Source organism: Musca domestica, unplaced genomic scaffold (assembly GCF_030504385.1).
Source record: "Musca domestica strain aabys unplaced genomic scaffold, Musca_domestica.polishedcontigs.V.1.1 14, whole genome shotgun sequence".
NCBI classification, from domain to species: domain Eukaryota; kingdom Metazoa; phylum Arthropoda; class Insecta; order Diptera; family Muscidae; genus Musca; species Musca domestica.
In genome coordinates, this window is record NW_026712192.1 from 16,764,722 (window position 1) to 16,776,322 (window position 11,601).

Sequence of the window (11,601 nt, forward strand, 5' to 3'; positions counted from 1 at the left end):
GGTCAGCTGAAAATGTGCACCTTCGGTTGGCCACCAGAACTCAAGCGGCGGCCGTGGTGATCGTGTGGGTCGCGATAACAGCCGATGGTCGCTCTCGCTAGTATTAATCGACCGTGGCATCAGAAAAAATGCCGAATATTATCGCGAAAATATTCTGGAGGGTGTATTACAGCCTTGGGCACGCAAACATTTTGGCCAGTCCAACAGGACTCAGCACCATCGCACTCAGCATGTAGTGTGCGCCTTTAAAAGGGGTAACCCTGAAAATAATTGATAGCTAGAAGAAGAAGAAGAACAATTACTAAAAAACAGCTGATTATTCCAATTACTTAAATGTCAATATTAGGGAATAATGTAAAAAGAAAACGGAAAAATTAAGCGATTAAAATGGCAGCCTGAATTTCCTGGTAAAAATTGTAAGAAAAATCTGTCCTTTTTGATTTTGCCTGCGAAGAAGATTGGATGCGTGGCTCCCTGTAACCAGCGAAGAAAAAAGCAGACAAAGTTTTTTGGTGATGAACCACTTGTTGAGAAGTGAATTCAATGTTTTTATTTGTTTGAAACACCTATTCTAACAACACGAAATACAAACTTTTTTTACAAAATTGGAAGCCTTAAAATAATTAAGCAAAATTTAACAACAAAAGGCTAAAAGTTGAAAGAAAACTTATAACAAAACAAATAATTTTCACAAAAAATTGAAAATTAAAAGAAAAATTGAACTTATTTTAAAATTAAGCAAAGTTTGGAAACAATTTAACCAAATTGAAAAAAAAAAAAAAACAATTAACTAAAAATCTAAAGCAAGAAAATAAATCTTAAACCTAAAAATTCATGAAGAATTGGAGCCTACAAGCCACACCATCGCCCATCCAATCCATCGAGGGAGCCGCTGAATTTGCGCCATTGCTAACCCAGCGTGGCTTGGTATTCCCAATCGACATTTAATACAAGAAACCTCGGACAGACAGACGGACGACGAAGCATCATAATTAAATTCCGCCGTTTTTCTGTAAAAAAGGAACAATATGAATTAGAAGGGGAAACAAATGAAGTCAATTTTAAATTATAATCACCTTTTGGTTAGTCTGCAGGTACACGACGTTGAACAGAGCTCTATTCAAGGTTAGGTAACCAGGCTTTTAATCCGTTCGTCGATTTTAAGTGCTATCGACACTCCACCTTTGTTTGCCTTTCCTGAAATTAAATGAAAGAAATATAATTAATAAAAATTCAACAGGGAATATAATTAAAAAAGCTAAACTTTAAAACAATACTTACGTACTTACTTGTTGGGAAGAACCACAATTGCAAGCTGCCTTCATTGCATCCTAATTTTTGTCTTCAGAAAGCGCAGTTTAAAGAAGAAAAAGTAAAGTTTTTTTTGTAATTTTTGGTAAAATTGTATTTATTCATTGAATTGAATTCATTATTAAATTTGAACGCAAACGTTAAAGTTAGCATGTAATTTTTTTACGAATTGTTATTTGGGTATTTAAAGTATTTTAAATAAAAAACCAATTTTATATAGAAAATATGAATATGTCCTTGGCTTAAAACCCTTTTTAAAAGGTGGTGGTAATGATATAAAATGTGGTAAGTCAAGGGTCAGATCTGGGACGTCCAGTATGAGTAGACGTCAAGGCGAGAGGTGTTCTCGGAGGGAGGGCTATCTCCTGGCTGGTCAGCCGCCAGGAACACTGTTTCTGTGGTAAAAACTAATGTAAGTTTGGAATTTGGTTGTAGTTAGGTGAACGTTTTCTTCTTTTTAATTTTTTGTTGACATGTTTCAGGCTTCTTTCTACCCCCTTTTTAATTTAGTTTGAAGTCCGGTATGATTTTTTTTTGTTTGTTCAACCGAAAAGATCTGCAAGTGGCAAGAACCTACCCCCAATCTGACGAGCCATAGCCGCGCTAAACGCCAGCATACCGGCAACGGTTGAACACGGTTGTTACAAGCACGCGCGACCCAAGAATGGTTACAAAATGAGGTTCATCGCTTCATTTTCAGCGCACAATGGCCACCAAAATCTCCGGATACCAATCCGTTGAACTATTGTGTCTGGAGTAGTTTGGAAAGCAAGTTTGGCACTAAAAAATCCTGAAGTGTCGATCACCTCAAGCAAGCGCTTCGCCGGGAATGGGCCAAAATACCGCAGTGCAACATTCGGGCAGCTTGGTTTCATGTCCGTTTGAAGGCCACAATTCGTGCCAACGGTAACCAATTCGAACAAATCTAAACGTATTCTAATATTTGAAGCTATTTCTGAAATTTTTGGCTTTCATTCAATAAATTTTAAAAAAATGTAAAAATCATGGCGTTCGACTTTGTTTTTTTTTATCTCATTCTTTACATAAAGTGCGTGGATTTCAAGAAAAACAATCAACCAAAAATTGCAAAAAAAAAAAAAAAAAAGTGGAATAGAGGGGCTCCTTTCCCCAATGGCAATGTAAACATTAAAAATGCTGCTACACCTGTCTTATATTTTTAGCTCTAATTTCATAACCCCCTTAGGTTTTACTGTAATTATTGATGAAAAAATTTAATTTTGTAGCTCAGTTTATTTGAAGACTTTTTTCTCTGCCAAAATCAAAATTAATTATTAATTCCCCGAAAAATATCTTACGAATTTCCACCGAAAGAGTGGAACTGGGTTGACACATCGTTTTTTTTTTTTTGACATGTCAACTTCTGTCAGCCAAGTGTTTTCCAACATTCAACTCAAATGCTACACAATACAACACCCGATATACGCACGAATAAAACGACGTTTAAGCGCTTTCAATGGAACCGAGGATGGGAGTGTGCGTGTGTGTGTGTATTCCTCTTCAGTATTAAAGTCCTTTTATGTTCGTTTAGGGATATCTCTTTCCCTCGTTAACAATGTGTTTGTGTGACAATCAGCAATTACACTCAAGTGTATTTGCCAAAGCCAGGGACAATGTTGTCTGTTCACACCAATAAAAATCTGTGTCACGTCCGTTAATGTCGGTTGCGAGGGGGTGAGGTATGGTGTGGTGTGGTGTGGTAAGGGGAGAGAAGAGATGACAATTGCCAGTTTTTATCAGCTTTTAAATCAAAAGCGCAAATCTCTGATAAGTTTTGTTTTGGGGTTCAGTTTTTTTTGCGAATTAAAATAAACACACCCAGCCATTACGTGGTTCGAGTGGAATTACCAAAATTAGGCTGAAAATTAAATTAAAGAAGCTTTTATTTAAATTGCTAAATAAGAAATAACGTTTGCTTTGTTTGTTTAAAAAAACCCGAAATGGTGAAAAATTCTGAAAGCATTCACGGCGAACCAAAGTTTATCAGTGAATATCTGAGTAAACGTGATATGGATAAGGAATACGTAAACTAATTGCGAATTATGTGGCACGAAGAAGTGTTTGCAGAAAATTGCGAGGGGAATTTACAAGGACATGCATACGTGCATATATTATGCTGTATTTTTGGAGTCGTATATTCGAGATGAAAAAAATATTTCGTTAATTTAAGTGTTGTCTACATTTTGTGGTCTACCCGGAGTTCTCAATAACGTCTCGGCTGCAAAGAGAAATCAAATTTAAGTCCTCGATTAAGATCTTTAGCAGTATGGCTATCTCTGTGAAAGACAACATCCTCTGGGTCAATTTTTTTGGAATATTTAAATTTTGTAATTAGTAGAACCACATCCTTGTAAAATTATTAGTTCGATATACTTTTTAAATAGTTTAACGACAGATATTCTCTGGAATTTTTCCATTTCAGCTTTTGGCATTTTTATACCCTCCACCATAGTATGGAGTTGTCATTCCGTTTATAACACCTCGAAATATATAACACCTCGAAATATGTAACACCTCGAAAATTCAGAATGTTGTAATTTCTAAGCCACTCGTCCGACAGCTGTTAAAATCATTCCAGCGACAGGTCATTATATTGTCTACAATTGTACAAAAGCATTTTGATGAGAGTTTTCCGGAAAAAAAGTTATTCGTGATGGAATTCAAGCGTGACTGTGTGATTTCTTTATATTTGGCTGGAAAACCACAAGTGGCTATCGTAGAGCACTCCGGCATTTAAATGGGAATAAATCTTTTGTGTCTCGTACCATCGTTCGTTACCGTAATACTGGTAACGTAGCCCGACGTCAAGGAAGTGGACGGAAGAAAACAGCAACATCAGCAGAAATGGTTCGAAAAGTATAGAAGCGACTTGATCGATACCCGCGTCGCAGTTGCCGAAAAATTTCTCGTGAGCTGAACATTTTGCAATATTCCATTCGGCAAATATTGAAAAATGAGCTCGAGGCCATTGAAAGCCATTGAATTTCCAAAAAGTGCAAGAACCTACACCGCAACGGAAAGAAAACAGACTCAAAAGAAAATAAAGAGTTGCTCCGCTTCGCCAAAAGTGGTGAACTGCCGAATTTGGTTTTCTCTGATGAGGAAACATTCGTTGTCCAGCAGTTTTAAGACAAACAAAATGATCGTGTTTACTTGCCAAAGAGGTTAGCTGAAAATGTGCACCTTCGGTTGGCCACCAGAACTCAAGCGCCGGCCATGGTGATGGTGTGGGCCGCTACAACAGCCGATAGTCGCTCTCTGCTCGAATTAATCTACCGTGGCATCAGAATAAATGCCGAATATTATCCTGAAGATATTTTGAAGGGTGTATTAAAGCCTTGGGCACGCAAACATTTTGGCCATAGACTTTGGACATTCCAACAGGACTCAGCACCATCGCACTCAGCACGCGCCATCTAAGAATGGTTACAAAATGAGGTTCGTTGCTTCATTTTCAGTGCACAATGGCCACCAAAATCTCCGGATACCAATCCGTTGGACTATTGTGTCTGGAGTATTTTGGAAAGCAAGGTTGGCACTAAAAAATACCGAAGTGTCGATCACCTCAAGCAAGCGCTTCGCAGGGAATTTGAAAAAATACAGCAGAACAACATTCGGACAGCGTGTGACGGCTTCCTTGGTTTCCGACATTAAAAAAAAAAAATGTAAAAATTATGGCGTTTGACTTTGTTGCAGTTTTTTTATCATACCCAGTATTCTTGATCAACATAAAATTCTATGTCGATTTTGCGACGTCCGTCCATCCGTCTGTGGAAATCACTCTAGCTTCCGAACGAAATGAAGTGGGTTGATAAAATTTTACTCAAATATATATTATGTCTGTAATACTTTGGTATTGAAATGTAGGTCCACGTTTTTGTACAGCCCCATATAACGGTACCACCCGATCTTCCGTATAACGGTACTTCCGAATTTCGGTATTTTGATGGTTTTAGCGACATTATTCACCGGAATTGCTTCAAAGTTCGAAATGGATACTACAGCCCATGACAGATTATTGTCTGTGCAGGTCCACGTCTTCCTAGAGCCCCCATATAATGGTACATCCCAATCTTTGGTATTTTTATAATTTTAGCGTCATTATTCACCGGAATTGTTTAGAATTTGGCATTTAATGGATACTACAGAAATTGGATGTGCAGTTTTACTTTTTGGTATAGCCCCCATATAGCAGTACCTCCTTATATTCGGTATTTTGATGATTTTAGCTAGATTATTCACCGATTTTTTTTTCAAGTTTCATATTTGAATATTGTAATCGCTTCTGACAAAAGATAATAACTCATATTTCAGAATTTTGGAAAGGTTGTAGTGTCAACTATAAATTGGAATATTTTTTGTGGACTCCAACCTGGGCTTTTTCGACTTTCCATTGATTGTTTTAGAAATCTGAGTTCAAAGCCATCAAATGATACCCATATTGTCCATATCGGTTTGGCCTGATGTCGGTTTGGGTCTATCACGGGTCTTGAACCAATAATTTCGGATCAAATATCCGGGCATCCGAGTCCGTCCTCTAAGAAATCACTGAGTCAGTTTAGGAATACCTATCTCTCGAAAAGTTTAAAAAGAATCCGAGAGTTTTTACTAAACTAGAGTTAAGCCAAATTTGTTTTATAGTGCTGAGATCTAGTATTCTAGTGGTGTCGTGTATATTATTATGAATTTGAAAAACCAAATTTCAAAATATTATGTTGAAAACACAACAAACTACCGAAAGAAGTCATCTAGGTCCACGTCTTCGTACCAGGGGCCATATATAACCTAGGTCTACGTTATCATACCTTCCTCGGCACTGGTAAAAATTTGCAAACAGGGTCTTATTTCATATTGGTGGACTCCACAAGGTCCATAGATCACTTGAGCCTTGTTTTCGTACCTCCCCTGTAGCTGGTAAACATATCCAAACTGGATACTATTCCAGGACCGCTTGGACCATATGCCACATACCTCCCCTGTAGCTGGTCAACATTTATAAACAGGGTCTTATTCCGGGAACGCGTGAACTTAATAGGTCGCACCAACTCCGGAACTGATCAAAATTTCTAAATAAGGCCCTCTTCCGGGACCGAGAGAATCAATATGTGTTCGCGTTGTCGTATCTCCACCGTAATAGATAAATATTTCAGAAAATAGGCAATATATTAGCCTGTTTGCGTGAGAATTCTGACCCTTGAATCCCTTCGAAGGTACGCAATCTTGGAATTTTACCTCTATTTGGCAATATCGACCAGTTTTTAGGTGACCTCGGAAAGCAGCGACAACCCATTCAAAAAACCTAACATTGAGCGAAAAAAATATATTGGGACTATATCAAAACCGTGGATTGAATTTTAAATTTTTTGTACATGTTAGGCATCCTCAATAAGGACGTGCTGAGTGTGGTAAGGGAGGACCAATTTTGGCTCATAAAACTTGTAGACACATTATAATCATAACTTACCGAATAGATCATTTATACTTTGTATAATGGAGACATGGTCGGGCCGAACTTTTAACATGCTCTGACACCTGAAAAGAAACTCTTTGGAAAATATTTCTATAACTGATGAAATCTCCAGTGGGATGTATTTTTTCCTGTTGTTGCAAAATGTTGCTTAAATCATTCGAATACCAGTTATAGTCAATACCATTATATGGTGGCTTGCTAGGACGTGAAGCCTGTATAAGCCATTTTCTATCTTATGGTACCCATTACGAGTTTCAAATACCAAGTTTAAGATAATTCAGTTTACACAAATCACAAAATACCGAATACATATAAAATTCTTCTTCTTCTATATCTACAAAAGAAGAAAATGTTTGTACGTCTGATTGTTTAATTGTTTGTTTGTAATTTATAGACTCATGAAAACTTCCAAATATACTACAGCATTGCCTGAAAGTAACATAGGCTATATACATTTCCGAAATTCCACTTGGAACTGGAGATATAACATCAGAATCAGAGGTATCTCCAAAAATTTTAGGTTGAATGCACATAACCAATTGATTGGTTGTAGTTTCCAATTTGGAATGTATATCGAAATTTGTTACAGAACTAAATTTGCCAAATTATATTGAAACCGGTTCAGATTTTAACATAGCTTCCACATACATTTCCGGACAATTTAATCTACTTTGCGCACCAAACACCATAGGTATGACTGATTCTAATGTAATTTTGGAAAGAGTGACGGAATTTGGTACAAAAATAAATTTTTCAAATTATATGAAAATCGGTTGATGTTTGGATATAGTTCCCATATATATTTTCGAACGATTTTCTATATTTGATGCGCCAAACACGCTATATATCTCTAATTTCATTGAAATCTGGAAACAGGTTTTTCATAATCATATTGGAATCGGTTCAGATTTGGATATGGTTAATATATGCATTATGCGTCCGTGCGGATCAAATTTCAATGAATTTTGGAATGTGTGACAGAATTTGGCCCAAAATTAAGTTTTGTCAATTTAAATTGAAACCAGTTAGATTCGGATTTTATCAAGGAACCCAGACCCACAGCGCCTTAGCTATGGTACTAGGCTAAGAATAAACAAGTAACAAAGGTGTAAGTTCGGCCGGGTCGAACATTGAATACCCTCTACCATTTGGAAGGAATTTGGACCTGCATAGGCAACTTTTGTCATAAGCCATTACAATAATCAAATATGAAGCATTGAAAAAAAAAAATCGGTGAATAAAGTCGCTAAAATCATCAAAATTCCGAATATCGGGAGGTTCGGTTATACGGGGCTACACGAAGACGGTGAGCTGCACAGAGAAATTTTTCTCATAGACTGTAGTAATCATTACGAACTTCAAATACCATATTTGAAATAATTCCGGTGGGAGGTACCATTATATGGTACGTCTTCCCCTGCATGACCCATTTTCAATACCAAAAAGTCCTGCAGACATAATATACATTTGAGTAAAATTTTATCAAACTACTTCATTTCGTTCGGAAGCTAGAGTGATTTCCCCAAATGGACAGACGGACGGGCATCGCTAAATTTAAGCTGATCAAGAATATACATAATTTGAGGAGTCAAAAATGTATAGTTCAAGGTGTTGCAAACGGAATAACAAACTTAATATACCCACCATGCTATGGTGGAGGGTTTAAAAATTATATACAGAAGAGAAAACCACAATATAAAATATGTTTCTCCTCTAGGATGCAGCAAGACTATACGGATCGTTGGAACACTCTTCTGTCATTGCCCAGCAATCCTAAATTTAAAATCCACCTCTCTTTGAAAGGTCATCAAAAAAGGTCTTAATTCCATTAGGGCAAATAAATTTAGTAAATTAATTTAACTTAAACTTACTTCGTGTCTCTCCAATTTGTATGAAACCCTCAGTTCAGAGCGCACAAGTGGCCTGCTTGCCTACTCTGACCTTTGGGGTATGAGGGTCCTCCATTAAATCAAATTTTTTACCCTTCCACTTGTGAACGAAGTGATATTCAATCATCATTTATGTAAACTCACTGAAATGGTATTTGACAAATAAAATTGAATTTAATATTTCTATTTATTTGAATGTGAAAGAAAAGCACAACAGCAAAAGTACTTCAAATAAAATACAATAATTTTTTTGTTTTCCTTTTGTGACATGTTCAGATTTTGTGCCACAGAGACATATATACATACGTACACACACACACACACATGTACGTCTGTTTGTATATAATGAACAAAAAACGGAACACTTTAGACTTGTGAACATATTTGCCCGACGCCAACTGTGCCAACAGTTTTCAGATTGCCGCCTTTTTCCTGTTCTTTTTCGTTTCATTTTTAGTTTTGTTTTCCTTTTTTCTTTTCTTTTTGTTGGTATCATTGTGTTTGTGTTTTTAAAGAACATTTGAAGTGCGCTTTGATGAATGAGAATATATATTTAATATAAAATAAATCTCATTTAATGAAATCTTAAACTGTTTCATTTAAGCGAGAGAGAGATCGAGAGTGTGAAGAAAAATGCATATGAGATGCCTAAATTGGAGGTTTTGTGTGGATTTTCGAAATGTAAATATCAGGTCACAACTTTTCGAATTATTAAAGACGAATAATAAAATATTAACTGTATTTTGATTCCATTGTTGTGGAATGAATATTACGCTTGTAAGCGACTTTAAATTCCAAATCGGATAAAACATATATATGGGAGCTATAGCTATATCTGAACCGATTTACACCAAATTTGAAGTACAGATTTATAGTATGAATTAAGTCGTAATTGCCGAAATTCAGACCATCTGGGCTAATATTAGCCATTTGGTGCACAATAAGCCTTATATCGGACGAAGATATGTATTGGAGCTATATCCAAATCTGAAACTATCTTGAAAAAAATTGACAGAGGTATTTCTGGGCTGTATCTGACATCTGATTCCAAATGTCAGTCTTGTGGGATGCATATTAGCACCAAATCGGATAGAACATATATATAAGGAACCGATTTTCTCCGAATTCGATCCACTTTCTTTAAGACTGAATTCGGTCGGATGTTCCACAATTCAGGACTTTTAGACTGATAATGGACATTTGGCGCACAATTAACTCGAAATCGGTTGAATATATATGGGAGCCATATTTAAATCTGATCCGATTATCACCAATTTCAATAGGGTTCTTCTTTGGCCTAGGAACCAAAGAAGTATATTTTGCAAAATTTCATCTCAATCGGATAATAAATGCGACCTCCATTTTGTTCACAAGAATATATAGACGAACGGACTGACATGCATAATCGATAAACTATGGATCTATCTCGCTTCTTTCTCCATGTTACAAACAAATGCACAAAGACATGATAACCTTACCACTATGTGGTGTAGGGTAGAAAAACAAATCTGCCGAAAAATGCACCTTAAATGAAAATCGTTATGTGTAGGCTATACGAAGAGGTGGACCTGTATAGACTATTTTCTGGGATAGGTTGTAGTACCCGTTACGAATGTCAAACACTAAATTTGAAACAATTGCGATGAATGATATCGCTAAAATCACCAAAATACCGAATATATGAAGATACCCTTATTGGACAGACCAACATGGCCCATTTACGAATTTTACCTGCCTTTTGGCAAAATACACAAAATACACAAATGTGCAAAAAATGTAGCCTTCTCAATACGACATCGCTACATCGACTTTGAATTTTACGCTGATCCGGTAAATATATACTTTTAGGGTCTATAATGAGTATTTCGAGATGTTACAAACAGAATGACAAAGTTAATATACCCTCCAAATACTCCCACCCTCTTCAATCTTCGCATTTTAGGGACATAGTATCTTCGGCAATATTGATTATAAGTATTTTTTGTGAAACCTTATACAAATTTTCAGCCAAATCAATTGAAGAATGATGTCAAGACCCTCGAATTAACTAAAATCAGGGAGCATCTCTATTAACAAGAAAAAGTATTAAAAGAAAAGTAAAGTAATCGACTGTCTGACTGACTTAACGATTTATCAACGCCCAGATGAAACGGTTTAAGATAGAATCTTAATATTTTGGGTGAGGGTCATTTTTGGTCCGAAGGTGTCAGATAAGGCTGGGAGTTTGGAAATTTGTATTAAAATGGTCCGAAAAGTACTAAATATGGTACTCTTATACTTGGACTAAAACTCTTATACTTGGGTCACTGATGGAATCGTACTGAAATGTACTATATTTGGTACCATTTCCAATCATGTAAAAGGTTAGAGCGGTTAGATTTGGAAATAAGATTATTATTGCATTTTATGATTGTGGTATGTGAGAAGCTTTGGAAATTCGTACTTATGTGTACTAAATTCGTACTGTACTAAACTAAATTTAATAAATTTGAATTTTGGGTAAATCGGTAGAGTTGAAATATGAAAATAGAATTTCTATTGGGCTATATGATGTAGCTAGTTATGGACATTTGTACTTAAGTGTTATAAATGATACTAAATTTGGTACAATTCGGATTTGGGTGAACCAATAAAGCTTCTATCCTGAAAATTGGAAATAAAATGACTGGCGGAGTGTAGGATTGGGATATGTAGGTACCTTTAGAAATTTGTACTTATATGTACCAAAATGTACAATCTTTAGTTGGGCAAAGCAATAGGAGTAGAATCCTAAAATTTTGATGTAGGAGGCTTTGGAAATTCGTTCTTATGTGTACGTAATGGTACCTAATTTGGTACGAATAGTAATTGTTGGACCGTTGAACCGTTGGAGCTAGAATTCAGAAATTTGGAATGAGGATCAGTGCAGGATAG

At 36.2% G+C, this 11,601-nt stretch overlaps 1 long non-coding RNA gene across 1 annotated transcript; it reads right to left on the minus strand.

The window, feature by feature from the left end:
* Positions 1-1,076: 1,076 nt before the first annotated feature.
* Positions 1,077-1,355, minus strand: LOC131801068 (uncharacterized). Its single transcript, XR_009341686.1, has 2 exons — positions 1,282-1,355; positions 1,077-1,197 (listed from the first exon to the last, which is right to left on the minus strand). It is a non-coding gene; the product is annotated as an uncharacterized LOC131801068 (long non-coding RNA).
* Between the last annotated feature and the right edge of the window lie 10,246 nt (positions 1,356-11,601).